Genomic DNA, 16,785 nt, shown 5'->3' with positions numbered 1-16,785 from the left:
TTAACTGCGTGTTGTGACATATTAATTGGTCATAAAATCAATTTAATGGGTACAAACTCTTTTTTGTTTTAAAGATTAGAATAGAAACTATCAGAGTGCATTGTATGAGTAGTAAAGCTATGTACTGTTTTGCAAAACTTTTGTTATTACATATGTCAACCAGGTGGCAAAATAAAATAAATTTCTTACTGTGGGTTGTGATCAGAAGTATTTGAAACTCACTGTTTTAGAAAGATGAAAGAAGGCCAGAATGACTGGAGAGCAGGTGGCATAAAATAAGATTGGAGAGGTTAGCTGGGACCATACCTCAGGGCTTTGGAGAACCTGTTAACACCTCTCCTAAAAAACAAGGCTTTTGAAGGGTTTTAAATAGATCTGATCAAATTTGCATTTTGTAAAGAGTCACTGTGGCTACTAGACGGATATCCAACTAATGTGTGCACTCTTTGGTAGTCTCCAGGAGAGGCAGAGAAGGCACTGTTCTACCTTTACAAGCTCAGGTTTTGGTTAGGAAGAGAACAAGACATGGTAAATATCTGCTTCCACAGCACTGGAAATTTCCTCCATTGTCATGCTTGGAACACTACTCACAGAATTCTCAAACCTGCAGCTAGAAGGCTGAGCACTGCCCAAAGATGCTACCACGATGTCTAAAAAATATGACTGTCCTTAGACTGTCCCCAGTTCCTACCACTCCCAATTGTATCACAGAGGGTCTGCTGCACTCAGTTCCCTGACTGCCCCTGAACGCACTTGTTGGCAAACTCTGAAAAAGTAAATTATTTACAAGCCCAGTTCTGAGGTGAGTATCTAAAAGGCAGAGACTTTGGCTGTTCACTGTGGGGTCCCCAAGACCAGGCACATGGTTGGCACTAAGCAAATATTTACTGAAGAGTAATTCTGGCTGGCGAGGGTACTAGACTGTGCTAGGCGTTATCCTCATTTGAGATCTTATTTTAACCAAAGTGCTTTTTTTTTGCACGTTATATGTAGTATATAATATTTATAATATATATATAATCAGTCATGACATATACAAGCTTTATATCACAAACTCTGCAAGATATATACTATTCTTTCCATTGTAGAGATGAAGAAATTGAGGCTCAAAAGAGGTTAGATAACTTTCCCAACTTCATATATGGTAGGTAAATTCAGAGCCAGGTTTGACTCCAGAGCAAACTTTTTTCATTGCATATTATCACTATATTGCTCTTTCCTCTTCTTTCTCCTCCAAGCTGTACAAAGAATATGAAACATTTTACTGAAAAAGATAGGGCTGCTATTTCTAAGGCACAACCCTGTGCTGGGTGCTAGGAATTCAGTAGTAAACAAGAGTCAGCACAATTACATGCAACTTCCTCAGACCTTCCAGCTTTATGGTGTTAGGTTTTCTCATTGGGCTTTTTTTTTTTTAATAGTTTTGACTTGTGGAGAAAATTAGGCAAGCTAAGGACTTAATACCTTGCCTTTGGCAATAGGCATATTTAACTACAGTGGTGACTGTAATTCAAACATTAGTTGTTTTCATGAAAATTGACTTTATTTGTACTCAGATTGTAATACTAATGCACAACAGCAAATTTCTACTTACAGTCTTCCTTAGAAGCAGACGACCTCTTTCTTGCAAGTTGGAATAATGTTTAAATCCAAAACCTGCTTTTCTGAAAAAAGCTGTGAGAATGGTGGCAGACTTTTTGCACTAATGGAACTGCTAATGTGAACTTTTACAAAAGTTTAGTATATTCTGGCTATAAAGCAAATTTCAAGGAATTGGTGACATACATACCTCATTAATTAATGATAATGCAATTATATTAGAACTAACAAAACTTTATGTTTGGAAGTTGTGGGGAAAAACCCAACTAACTCATGAGCAAAAGAAAAAATCATAATGGAAGTTAGGGACTGAATGATGATGAAATTATATCAAAAAGCCTTCAATACTTACACTGAAAAAGGCAGCTGAAAGTTAATGAATAAAGTTTCTAACTCAAGATGCAAGAAAAAGAACAAGGAAAAACTCATGTAAGTACAATGAAGGAAAAATAAAATATAAAAATTTGAATCCGGTTAAAAAAAGGGGAAGAACTGTTTCTTTAATGCTACTAAAATGAACAAGCCTCTAGCCAGATCCATCACCAAGAAAGGCATGAATAAAAAAAGGGAACAAAAATACAACATATAAAACAAATGGGATGTAGTGAAGACAGGGTTCAGATGGAAATTTATACCTATGAATGCCTATATTAAAAAAGAAGAAAGATCCCAAATCAATAACCTAACTTTGTGTCTGAAAGAACTAGAAAGAGGAACAAACAAAACCTAATGTTAGTAGAAGGAAAAAATAATAAAGACGAGGGCTAGAAATAAATGAAACAGAGAATAGAAAAACAACTGAGAGAATCAATGAAACTGGAAGTTGGTTCTTTGAAAAAATCAATTAAATTGACAAGCTTTTAGCAAAATATTGACAAAGAAAATACAAGAGAAGACACAAATTGCAGTATTAAAGCACTACTATAAAATGGGTTGTGGAGTGTCCCTCTTTCTATTGTATGAAGAACTGTTAAGACTGAAATGATCTGTTCCTTGGAAATTTTGTGGGGCTCGTGTGTAAAACCACCTGGGTGTGGTGTTTTCTTTGTGAGAAGATTGTGCACTACTGGTTCATTTTCTTTAAATGTTAAAGGACTTTCGGGTTTTCTATTTTTCCTTAAGCCATTTCTCTCTCTTTTTTTTTTTTTTTTAATCATCATTTTATTGAGATATATTCACATTACACGCAGTCATACAAAACAAATTGTACTTTCGATTGTTTACAGTACCATTACATAGTTGTACATTCATCACCTAAATCAATCCCTGACACCTTCATTAGCACACACACAAAAATAACAAGAATAATAATTAGAGTGAAAAAGAGCAATTGAAGTAAAAAAGAACACTGGGTACCTTTGTCTGTTTGTTTCCTTCCCCTACTTTTCTACACATCCATCCATAAACTAGACAAAGTGGAGTTTGGTCCTTATGGCTTTCCCAATCCCATTGTCACCCCTCATAAGCTACATTTTTATACAACTGTCTTCGAGATTCATGGGTTCTGGGTTGTAGTTTGATAGTTTCAGGTATCCACCACCAGTTACCCCAATTCTTTAGAACCTAAAAAGGGTTGTCTAAAGTGTGCGTAAGAGTGCCCACCAGAGTGATCTCTCGGCTCGTTTTGGAATCTCTCTGCCACTGAAGCTTATTTCATTTCCTTTCACATCCCCCTTTTGGTCAAGAAGATGTTCTCCGTCCCACGATGCGGGTCTACATTCCTCCCCGGGAGTCATATTCCACGTTGCCAGGGAGATTCACTCCCCTGGGTGTCTGATCCCACGTAGGGGGGAGGGCAGTGATTTCACCTTTCAAGTTGGCTTAGCCAGAGAGAGAGGGCCACATCTGAGCAACAAAGAGGCATTCAGGAGGAGACTCTTAGGCACAAATATAGGGAGGCCTAGCCTCTCCTTTGCAGCAACCGTCTTCCCAAGGGTAAAACTTATGGTAGAGGGCTCAACCCATCAAACCACCAGTCCCCTATGTCTGTGGTCATGTTAGCAACCATGGAGGTGGGGTAGGCGAATACCCCTGCATTCTCCACGGGCTCCTCAAGGGGGCACTACATCTTTTTTTTTTTTCCTTGTTTTTCTTTTTTCTTTTTTTTTTTTTTAACTTTCCCTTCTTTTTTAAATCAACTGTATGAAAAAAAAAGTTAAAAAGAAAACAAACATACAATAAAAGAACATTTCAAAGAGACCATAACAAGGCAGTAAGAAAAAGACAACTAACCTAAGATAACTGCTTAACTTCCAACATGTTCCTACTTTACCCCAAGAAAGTTACATAATATAGCAACATTTCTGTGAACTTGTTCCTACTATATCCATCAGAATTTAACAGACCATAGTCATTTCTGGGCATCCCCAGAACGTTAAATAGCTTATCTGATCTTCTTGGATTATTGTTCCCCCTTCCTTAATTGCTCTCTACTGCTAGTTCCCCTACATTCTACATTATAAACCATTTGTTTTACATTTTTCAAAGTTCACATTAGTGGTAGCATATAATATTTCTCTTTTTGTGCCTGGCTTATTTCGCTCAGCATTATGTCTTCAAGGTTCATCCATGTTGTCATATGTTTCACCAGATCGTTCCTTCTTACTGCCGCGTAGTATTCCATCGTGTGTATATACCACATTTTATTTATCCACTCATCTGTTGAAGGACATTTGGGTTGTTTCCATCTCTTGGCAATTGTGAATAATGCTGCTATGAACATTGGCGTGCAGATATCTGTTCGTGTCACTGCTTTCCGATCTTCCGGGTATATACCGAGAAGTGCAATCGCTGGATCGAATGGTAGCTCTATATCTAGTTTTCTAAGGAACTGCCAGACTGACTTCCAGAGTGGCTGAACCATTATACAGTCCCACCAACAATGAATAAGAGTTCCAATTTCTCCACATCCCCTCCAGCATTTGTAGTTTCCTGTTTGTTTAATGGCAGCCATTCTAACCGGTGTTAGATGGTATCTCATTGTGGTCTTAATTTGCATCTCTCTAATAGCTAGTGAAGCTGAACATTTTTTCATGTGTTTCTTGGCCATTTGTATTTCCTCTTCAGAGAACTGTCTTTTCATATCTTTTGCCCATTTTATAATTGGGCTGTCTGTACTATTGTCATTGAGTTGTAGGATTTCTTTGTATATGCAAGATATCAGTCTTTTGTCAGATACATGGTTTCCAAAAATTTTTTCCCATTGAGTTGGCTGCCTCTTTACCTTTTTGAGAAATTCCTTTGAGGTACAGAAACTTCTAAGCTTGAGGAGTTCCCATTTATCTATTTTCTCTTTTGTTGCTTGTGCTTTGGGTGTAAAGTTTAGGAAGTGGCCGCCTAATACAAGGTCTTGAAGATGTTTTCCTACATTATCTTCTAGGAGTTTTATGGTACTTTCTTTTATATTGAGATCTTTGGTCCATTTTGAGTTAATTTTTGTGTAGGGGGTGAGGTAGGGGTCCTCTTTCATTCTTTTGGATATGGATATCCAACTCTCCCAGCCCCATTTGTTGAAAAGACCATTATGGCTCAGTACAGTGACTTTGGGGGCCTTATCAAAGATCAGTCGGCCATAGATCTGAGGGTTTATCTCTGAATTCTCAATTCGATTCCATTGATCTATATGTCTATCTTTGTGCCAGTACCATGCTGTTTTGGCAACTGTGGCTTTATAATAAGCTTCAAAGTCAGGGAGTGTAAGTCCTCCCACTTCGTTTTTCTTTTTTAGAGTGTCTTTGGCAATTCGAGGCATCTTCCCTTTCCAAATAAATTTGATAACTAGCTTTTCCAAGTCTGCAAAGTAGGTTGTTGGAATTTTGATTGGGATTGCATTGAATCTGTAGATGAGTTTGGGTAGAATTGACATCTTAATGACATTTAGCCTTCCTATCCATGAACATGGAATATTTTTCCATCTTTTAAGGTCCCCTTCTATTTCTTTTAGCAGAGTTATGTAGTTTTCTTTGTATAGGTCTTTTACATCTTTGGTTAAGTTTATTCCTAGGTACTTGATTTTTTTAGTTGCTATTGAAAATGGTATCTTTTTCTTGAGTGTCTCTTCAGTTTGTTCATTTCTAGCATATAGAAACATTACTGACTTATGTGCATTAATCTTGTATCCCGCTACTTTGCTAAATTTGTTTATTAGCTCTAGTAGGTGTATCATTGATTTCTCAGGGTTTTCTAGATATAAGATCATATCATCTGCAAACAATGACAGTTTTACTTCTTCTTTTCCAATTTGGATGCCTTTTATTTCTTTGTCTTGCCGGATTGCCCTGGCTAGCACTTCCAGCACAATGTTGAATAACAGTGGTGACAGCGGGCATCCTTGTCTTGTTCCTGATCTTAGAGGGAAGGCTTTCAGTCTCTCACCATTGAGTACTATGCTGGCTGTGGGTTTTTCATATATGCTCTTTATCATGTTGAGGAAGTTTCCTTCAATTCCTACCTTTTGAAGTGTTTTTATCAAAAAGGGATGTTGGATTTTGTCAAATGCTTTTTCAGCATTTATTGAGATGATCAATTGATTTTTCCCTTTTGAGTTTTTAATGTGTTGTAATACATTGATTGTTTTTCTTATGTTGAACCATCCTTGCGTGCCTGGAATAAACCCCACTTGGTCATGGTGTATGATTTTTTTAATGTGTCTTTGGATTCGATTTGCAAGTATTTTGTTGAGGATTTTTGCATCTATATTCATTAGGGAGATTGGTCGGTAGTTTTCCTTTTTTGTAGCATCTTTGCCTGGTTTTGGTATTAGATTGATGTTAGCTTCATAAAATGAGTTAGGTAGTGTTCCATTTTCTTCAATGTTTTGAAAGAGTTTGAGTAAGATTGGTGTCAGTTCTTTCTGGAAAGTTTGGTAGAATTCCCCTGTGAAGCCATCTGGCCCTGGGCATTTATTTGTGGGAAGATTTTTGATGACTGATTGGATCTCTTTGCTTGTGATGGGTTGGTTGAGGTCTTCTATTTCTTCTCTGGTCAGTCTAGGTTGTTCATATGTTTCCAGGAAATTGTCCATTTCTTCTACATTATCCAGTTTGTTGCCATACAGTTGTTCATAATATCCTCTTATAATTTTTTTAATTTCTTCAGGATCTGCAGGTATGTCACCTTTTTCATTCATTATTTTGTTTATATGGGTCTTCTCTCTTTTTGATTTTGTCAGTCTAGCTAGGGGCTTGTCAATCTTGTTGATCTTCTCAAAGAACCAACTTTTGGTGATATTTATCCTCTCTATTGTTTTTTTGTTCTCTATGTCATTTATTTCTGCTTTAATCCTTGTTATTTCTTTTCTTCTACTTGGTTTAGATTGGTTTGCTGTTCATTTTCTAGCTTCTTCAGTTGATCCATTAGTTCTTTGATTTTGGCTCTTTCTTCCTTTTTAATATATGCGTTTAGTGCTATAAATTTCCCCCTTAGCACTGCTTTTGCTGCATCCCATAGGTTTTGGTATGTTGTGTTCTCATTTTCATTCGCCTCTATATATTTAGCAATTTCTCTTGCTATTTCTTCTTTAACCCACTGATTGTTTAGGAGTGTGTTGTTTAACCTCCAGGTATTTGTGAATTTTCTAAGTCTCTGATGGTTATTGACTTCTAATTGTATTCCATTGTGGTCAGAGAATGTGCTTTGAATAATTTCAATCTTTTTAAATTTATTGAGGCTTGTTTTATGTCCCAGCATATGATCTATTCTGGAGAAAGTTCCATGAGCACTAGAAAAGTATGTGTATCCTGGTGATTTGGGATGTAATGTCCTGTATATGTCTGTTAAATCTAATTCATTTATTAGATTGTTTAGGTTTTCAATTTCCTTATTGGTCTTCTGTCTGGTTGATCTATCTATAGGAGAGAGTGATGTGTTGAAGTCTCCCAGAATTATTGTGGAAACATCAATTGCTTCCTTTAGTTTTGCCAGTGTTTCTCTCATGTATTTTGTGGCACCTTGATTGGGTGCATAGACATTTACGATTGTTATTTCTTCTTGCTGAATTGCCCCTTTTATTAGTATGTAGTGGCCTTCTTTTTCTCTCAAAACATCCCTGCATTTGAAGTCTATTTTATCTGAGATTAATATTGCTATACCTGCTTTCTTTTGGCTGTAGCTTGCATGAAATATTTTTTTTCCATCCTTTCACTTTCAGTTTCTTTGTGTCCCTGTGTCTAAGATGAGTCTCTTGTATGCAACATATGGATGGTTCATTTTTTTTGATCCATTCTGCGAATCTATATCTTTTAATTGGGGAGTTTAATCCATTTACATTCAACGTTAAAACCGTGAAGGCATTTCTTGAATTGGCCATCTTATCCTTTGGTTTATGTTTGCCATATTTTTCCCTCTCTCTATTAATATCCTTTATTGTACCCTTACCGAATCTGTTTAGTACTGAACCTTTCTCCAAGTCTCTCTGTGTGTCTTTGTTTCTCTGTCTGTAGGGCTCCCTTTAGTATCTCCAGTAGGGCAGGTCTCTTGTTAGCAAATTCTCTCAGCATTTGTTTGTCTGTGAAAAATTTAAGCTCTCCCTCAAATTTGAAGGAGAGCTTTGCTGGATAAAGTATTCTTGGCTGGAAATTTTTCTCACTCAGAATTTTAAATATATCGTGCCACTGCCTTCTTGCCTCCATGGTGGCTGCTGAGTAGTCACTACTTAGTCTTATGCTGTTTCCTTTGTATGTGGTGAACTGCTTTTCTCTTGCTGCTTTCAGAACTTGCTCCTTCTCTTCTGTGTTTGACAGTGTGATCAGTATATGTCTCGGAGTGGGTTTATTTGGATTTATTCTATTTGGAGTTCGCTGAGCATTTATGATTTGTGTATTTATGTTGTTTAGAAGATTTGGGAAGTTTTCCCCAACAATTTCTTTGAATACTCTTCCTAGACCTTTACCCTTTTCTTCCCCTTCTGGGACACCAATGAGTCTTATATTTGGACGTTTCATATTATCTATCATATCCCTGAGGTCCATTTCGAGTTTTTCAATTTTTTTCCCCATTCTTTCTTTTATGCTTTCATTTTCCATTCTGTCATCTTCCAGGTCACTGATTCACTGTTCAACTTCCTCTAGTCTTGTACTATGAGTGTCCAGAATCTTTTTAATTTGGTCAACAGTTTCTTTAATTTCCATAAGATCATCCATTTTTTTATTTAGTCTTGCAATGTCTTCTTTATTCTCTTCTAGAGTGTTCTTGATTTCCTTCATATCCCGTACTATGGTCTCATTGTTCATCTTTAGTTCTTTGAGTAGCTGCTCTAGGTGCTGTGTCTCTTCTGGTCTTTTGATTTGGGTGCTTGGGCTTGGGTTATCCATATCGTCTGTTTTTTTCATATGCTTTATAATTTTCTATTGCTTTTGGCCTCGTGGCATTTGCTGAACTTGATAGGGTTCTTTTAGGGTTTGTAGACCTATTGAAGTCCTTATCTCTAATTTATCAGATCTATAGCTTCCTGGAGTACACTTTCTCTAACTAACCAGCAGGTGGCGTCCACGAGCCACCTGTTCTCCACAAGCCAGTTCTCCCCTGCTTAGCCTTTTTGGTGAGTGGGGGAGTGAGTCTTGTGGGGTCCAATTGGTGTAGCAAGCTTGCGTGTGTAGTTGGTGTTGCCTGCCCTGTATGTGGGGTGTGTTTCTGGGCAGTCGGGGAGGGGGGGTGGCCCTAACAATCAAATCTCCCTGATGATCCTAGAGTTTTAAAGCTGCTGCGATAGTCTAATCCTTCAGTTCAGTCCTGCCACAGTTTGTCTCTGCCACTGACCCACAAGTCTTTGGTATTGGCGTATGGCTCCTGAGACTTGCAAGTGGGCCCCTCTTCCAGGCTGTGCACCCCGGGTCCTCTGTTGAGGGATGACTGTGCTATGTCACAGGTGAGTGCCGTCCCCCCAGGGCAGTTCTGGGCTGCTGGGCTGTGTAGGGAGACTCCCAGTCTGCTCAAATGATGGCTGAATGGGGCTTTGTTAATTCACACTGCTCCACCTTCCCAGCTCTGGGACATTCAGCTGAGGTTGCAGGGAAGGCTAATGTCCACGCCCAGTTTTGTGGTGTGTGCCTGTTATTTGAAGCACTTCCGTCACACTGGGTTGTCTGGGGCAGCTCTGGGCTATGGGGCTGGCGATGGGCAGGAGTGTTTCCTGTCCACCAGGATGGTGGCTGTGAGTGGACACCCCCCTTTTCTTGGGAAGTTGTGGTGTTTAGTGAATTTTCTCAGCCACTGGATTATTGCCTTTTGTCTCAGAGCTCTCTTAGTTCTGCTCTTGACTTGACGTGCCCAAATTGCAAGTCTTTGAAGCTTTCTGTATTGGGCTTCTTAGAGTAATTGTTTTAGAAAAAGAAAAAAGGATTAAAAAAAAAAAAAAAAAGGGCCCTCCTCAGAGATCTAATGGGTTATTGAAATGCTAATAGACAAAGCAACCAGGGCCATTAAGGAAAGGTCCACAGGGCAGAGATATCAGCTTTTCTTCGGGATTTGCATATGCGCCTCAAGGCCTAAGCTCCGCCCTTCCCCTTTCTGTGTTCACCAGAACTCCAAAAATCCTCTGCTTTTATTTTGGAGTTTTTCGTGTTTTTTTTTTTTTTTTTTTCTACGCCTGTCTCCTCTCTGCTGGGCTGGCAGCTCTCAGATTCTCTGGTGTCTGGTCTCAGTCTATCTATGGTTGGAGTATGGATCAGTAGAATGAGTTTCCGAGAAGGGCTACCACTGCAGTTCTCCCTTCTCCTTCCCGGAGCTGGCAGCCCCTCCTCCCACGGGACTGAGCCTGGCAGGGAGGGGCGCGGGTCCCCTAGCCGCAAAAACTTACAGATTTCGCCGATCTCAGCAGTTCGACATTTTCATGAGTGTTGTATGAAGTATGCCCAAAGACAGATTGCTCTGTGGTGTCCAGTCCACGCAGTTCCTGGCTTTTTACCTACTTTCCTGGAGGAGTAACTAAAACTTACAGCTCACCAGTCTGCCTTCTTGCCCCGCCTCTCTCCAAGCCATTTCTCTTAATGATATTTTCTAGGAATGTGACCACATTGTTTTAAATTTATTGGTATAAAATCATCCATATTATTTTCTATCATTTTAATCTTGGCAGTATCCTTTTTTATTTTTAAAATTGTTTATCTGTGTCCTTTCTCTCTCTCCCTCTCCCTCTCTCTCTCTTTTTTCCTATTTCTGTTTGTCTATTTTGTTAGTATTTCAAAGAATCATGTTTGGTCTTGTGGCTCATTATTGTTTTCTGCTGTTTTAATTTCAACTTTGAATTTCACTATTTCTTTGTATATATGTATATGTTTTTTTTCCTAATTTTTTGTATTGTCACTTAATTCATTAAATTTCAGTCATTCTTCTTTTCAACATAAGCCTATAAAAGCTATATATTTTCCTTTAAATACTTTTTTTAAAGCTACATTTCACAAGTTTCAACACATGGTGTTTTCATTATCATTTTAAATATTTTCTAATTCTTTGTATGGCATCTCCTATGATCAATGAGCTATTTAGAAGTGTGTTTTAAAATTTCCAAACATTGTTTTCTTCCCTCCAAGTTTGTATTATTGCCGTTTATACTGTAGACATACCACATAGTCTATATGATACTGTGTCTTTTATATTTAGGATTTGTAAATGTTCCATATGCACTTGAGAAAAGCATATATTTCTTAAATGCTAGGTAAGGATTTCTAACTACATATATAAAATAAAAAAGATATGGAGGGAGATTTCCAGGATGATGGTGGACTAGGGAGTTGCAGAGCTCACCCCTCTTCCAAAAACATCTAGTGGACAAGCAGAAACTGCTCTGGAGACCTGTGGAGTACTTTGCAGCACCCAGGGAAGGGCAAGACGAAAAGACTGAGACACTGCGGTGAGGAACTGTGAGTAAATTGCTAGGCTGCGGCTCCTGGCACCCATCTCCCATCCCTGAGGCAAGCAGCCCTGGCACCCATCTCCCATCCCTGAGGCAAGCAGCCCTGGCACCCATCTCCCATCCCTGAGGCAAGCAGCTTCCAGTTGACCAGGTCCCTGCCTGGTGGGCTGCTGCAGATTGGGAGGACAGCAGAAGATCTCCTCCCCAAGAACAGAGGGTGAAACAGCCCAGTACTGATCCAGCTATCACTTGGGGAATTTAGACCACTGGGTCCCTCAGCTTTAGCCTGTCTCTGGTAAGCTATGCCAGGGCCATTGTTTCCACCCTGTCAGAGGTAGAGCTGCCAGAAGGCTAAAAATATCCTGCCTTCTTAGGGCCATGAGGAATAGGTTGGCAAAAAGCGCCATCTTCTGGGCATGCCAGAAGAGTACAGACTTGGGGATCTCAAAAAAGGCTTTGGGCATCCCTGATGATCCTCCCCCCAGGTCCTTTGGGACTGGTGTGTGTCAGCATGGGTCCTTGGCGTTGTTTTGGCTGGGACATACCAACAGACCGAGTGTCAAAGAAGAGCTTTAACGCAAACCCAATCAACAATAAAATCCTAGACAAGAGAGAGAAACTGACTTTCAGAATAATCTCATCAAGATAATCAGATGCCCAGATATCAGCAAAAAATTACAAGCCATACTAAGAAATGGAAGATATGGCCCAGTCAAAGGAACAAATTAAAAAGTCAAAGAAGATACAAAATTTGGAAAAACTAATCAAAGATATTAAAACAAATCTCCTAAATCAATTCAAGGAGATGAAGGAAAATATGGTTAAAGAGTTAAAGGATATTAAGAAGACACTGGGTGATAATAAAGAAGAATTTGTAAGCATGCAAAGAAAACTAATAGAATGTATAGGAATGAAAGGCACAATAGATGAGATTTAAAATATGCTAGAGGCATACAACAGCAGATTTAAACAGGCAGAAGAAAAGATCAGTGAGCTAGAATTTCAGGACATCTGAAATTGGACAGACTAAAGAACAGAGAGACAAAAGAAAGGAAAAAATTGAGCAGGGTCTCAGGGAATTGATTGACAGTATGAAGCACACAAATATATGTGCCATGGGTGTCCCAGGAGGAGATGGGAAAAGGAGCAGAAAGAACATCTGAGGAAATAATGGCCAAAAACTTCCCCACTCTTGTTAAAAAGACAAATACACACATCCAAACATGCAACATACACAAAACAGAATAAATCCAAATAGACCTACTCCAAGACACATACTAATCAAACTGTCAACTGCCAAAGATAAAAGAGAAAATTTTGAAAGTGGCAGGAGTAAAGTGATCATCACATACAAGGGACACTCAGTAAGACTAAGTGCTGATTTCTCATCAGAAACCATGGAGGTGAGAAGGCAGTGGGATGATATATTTAAGATGCTGAAAGAGAAAAACTGCCAGTCAAGAATTCTTTATCCTGAAAAATTGTACTTCAAAAACAAGAGGGAGTTTAAAATATTCACAAACAGAAGCTGAGAGAGTTCATTAAGAAGACTCCTACCCTACAAAAAATACTAAAGGGAGTTTCACAGACTGAAAAGACAGGAGAGAGAGGTTTGGAGGAGAGTGTAGAAATGAAGATTATCAGTAAGGATAACTAAAAGGGTAAAAAGAGAGAGACAAAAACAAGATATGACCTAAAAAGCCAAAGGGAAAAAAAGGTTGAAGTAAGTACTGCTTTTACAGTAATAACACTGAGTGTTAATGAATTAAATTTCCTAATCAAAAGACACAGATTGGCAGACTGAATTAAAAAAATATATGATCCATCTATATGCTGTCTATAAGAGATTCACTTTAGACACAAGGATATAAATAGGTTAAAAGTGAAAGGCTGGCACAATCCCCTGCAGCAGCAGCAGCGCAGCACCCACGGAACAAAATGGCCAGAGCTGGCGGTCATGAAGGTGAAGACGTCCACTCCAGGATGCAGATCATACAAATGAGTGACAAATTAAGAAGAAACAGGCAAGAAATTGTGAATGGATTAAACATGTTTTTGGAAGAAAATGAGTTACAGCAGATGATCAGATCAGGCATTGTAGAATTTCAAAATGTAATTTTGGGTCTGAAACCCAATTCTTAACTGCCTGTGGAGCACTGTGTTTTTTATAACCCCGGAAGAAACCTCAAGAACAGAGGGTGATTGTTTCATTATATTCTTCTGCTCCTTGCATAAATTTCTCTTATTTTCTGGTTTCCCTTTATTTTTTCTTTTCTCTGTTTAGCTTTTTTATTATCCTTATTCCCTACCATATACTTAAGATGTGAGATATGTACAATAATTAGTGGGAGGACGTGAAAATAAACATCAAACGATTTTTGTGTGGAGTAATTTAAGTGATTTTTATTTTCTTCTTTATATTTTTCTGGACTGTTTGTGGTTTATAAGCTATAGAGAAATGAAGAAATGCTTATTCTGATTGTAAAAAAAAATAGCATCAACATTTTAGGAACTTTGAGAACTTGGTTAATAGAATTCTTAATTAATGTACAGGCTTTGAAGATGCCTCGTTTTCCCATGATTAGATTAATTTTTAAATGAATTGGTTTAACTTGCTTATGATGTTGCTCTTCCTAGAAGGAGATGTTCATGCAACAAGTCACTAAATTTTAGAAAGGTCTTTTTGTGTTTTATATGTCAGACAAGATGATAAGCTCCTCCTTCACTAGTTTGTGCCCTTTTAAAGGCAGAGACCACACCTATTTTGTTCTCAGCCATATTCCCTATGTCTTTTACCCTTGGTAGATATTTGTTGACTGAGTGAATCATTTAACATATATGACACACTTGCAAATCAGTTGAAGGAATGCTCCAACAGAAAACATTGCCAAAGTACATGGAGTACATAAATATAAAGTGATACAGTACATTATTTCATGAAGGAAAAAAAGCATAAATAACCAGTGATCATGAAAGATGTTTTACCTCATTAAGAATAAAATACAAATGGAAACAACTGATGTATCTTTTTGTTTTTGCAAAGACTAAAGAGACTTGTATTCAGGATTGGCAAGGGAGTAGGAAAAATGAGCACTTTCATTCTGTATTGATATAAGTGAAAATTATTTCACTTTATTCTAGAGAGAAGTTTGGCAATATATATCATGTAAAACTATGGAACTTTTGCCCCACAATTCTGATCTCTAAGAATTTATGTTAAGGAGAAAATCAAATGTGGTGAGATGTATAAATATGTTTGTGGCAGCATCGATTACAATATAGAAGAATTGGAGCTCTAAATATCCATCAATAGGAGATTAAATAAACTATGACTTCTTTATATAATGGAATCCCATGCAGCTGTAAAATGATGTAGAGCTGTATTTACTGACTGGTAAGAAAATTAATGATATAGTATTGAGTGAAAAAAAGTTTAAAAACAGCTTGTATACTATGATTCTATATATCAGAGGTTGGCAAACTTTTCTTGTAAGGGGCCAGATAGTAAATATTTTAGGTTTTATGACCATAAAGTCTTTGTCATACAATGCAACTCTGCTGTTGTAGTACAAAAGCAGCTACAGACAATGTGTAAACAGATGTGTTGATATGTTCCAATAAAATTTTACTTACAAAAAAAAAAAAAAAAAAAGTGAAAGGCTGGAAAAAGATATTTCATGCAAGCAGTAAGCAAAAAGAACCTGGGGTAGCTATACTAATATCAGACAAAATAGACTTTAAATGCAAAAATGTTGTAAGAGACAAAGAAGGACAGTATATATTAATAAAACGGGAAATTCGCCAAGAAGAAATAACAATCATAAATATTTATGAACCTAATCAGGGTGCCCCAAATTACATGAGACAAACACTGGCAAAACTAAAGGGAGTAATATATGTCTCTCCAATAATCGTCAGAGACTTCAATACACCACTCTCATCAATAGATAGAACATTTAGACTGAGGACCAATAAGGAAACAGAGAACTTGAATACTATGATAAATGAACTAGTCCTAACAGTTCTATACAGAACATGCACCCCCAAACAGCAGGATATACATTCCTCTCAAGTACTCAAGGATCATATTCAAGAATAGACCACATGTTGGGTCACAAAACAGGTCTCAATAAATTTAAAAAGACTGAAATTATACAAAGCACTTTTTCTGTTAATAAAGGAATGAAATTGGAAATCAGTAACAGGCAGAGAACTGGAAAATACACAAATATATGGAGGTTAAACAACACACTTAAACAGTGGGTCAAAGAAAAAATTGCAAGAGAAATCGGTAAATATCTCAAAACAAATGAAAACAAGAACACAACAAAGTAGAATTCCAACAGTCTACTTTGAACAAATGGAGAAGCCAATTATCAAATTTATTTGGAATTGGTAAGGAGCCCAAAACTTATGGGATGCAGCAAAGGCAGTGCTCAGAGGGAAATTTATAGCCCTAAAATGCCTACATTAAGAAGAAAGAAAGAGCTAAAAGCAAAAACCTAACTACACATCTGAAGGAACTAGAAAAAGAACAGCAAACTAATCCTAAAAGAAGCAGAAGGAAAGAAATAACAAAGACTAGAGCAGAAATAAATGATACTGAGGGAAAAAATGATAGAATCAACAAAACCAAAAGTTGGTTATTTGAGAAGATCAGTGAAATTGTCAAATCTTTAGCTAGACAAAGAAAAACAGAGAGAGGATGCAAATAAATAAAATCACAAATGAGAGGGGGGACATTACTGTTGACCCCACAGGAAAAAAAAATCATGACTTAGAATACCAAATATTGTTAAGACGTCAATTCTACCCATATTGATTTACAGAATCAAGGCAATCCCAATCAGAATTCCAACAGTCTACTTTGAACAAATGGAAAAGTCAATTATCAAATGTATTTAGAGTTGGTAAGGAGCCCGAATAGCCAAAAACAACTTGAAAAAGAAGAGTGAGGTTAGAGGACTTATACTTCCTGACTTTAAAGCATATCATAATTTCATACCTATGAGAAGGGCCACTGTTAAACAAACAGAAAACTATAAGTGTTGGAGAGGATGTGGGGAATTAGGAACACTTATTCACTGGTGGAGAATGTAAAATGGTACAGCTGCTGTGGAAGACAGTGTGGCAGTTCCTCAGGAAGCTAATATAGAACTGCAATATGATCCAGCAATCCTGCTACTCAGGATGTAACCGGAAGATCTGAAAGCGGGGACACAAACAGACATTTGCACACCGATGTTCCTAGCAGCATTATTCACAATTGCCAAAAGATGGAAACAAGTGTCCATCAACAGATGAACGGATAAGCAAAATGTGGTATATACATACGA

This window comes from Choloepus didactylus, chromosome 2 (genome assembly GCF_015220235.1).
Source record: "Choloepus didactylus isolate mChoDid1 chromosome 2, mChoDid1.pri, whole genome shotgun sequence".
Lineage (NCBI taxonomy): Eukaryota > Metazoa > Chordata > Mammalia > Pilosa > Megalonychidae > Choloepus > Choloepus didactylus.
Note: the sequence above shows the minus strand (reverse complement) of the source record.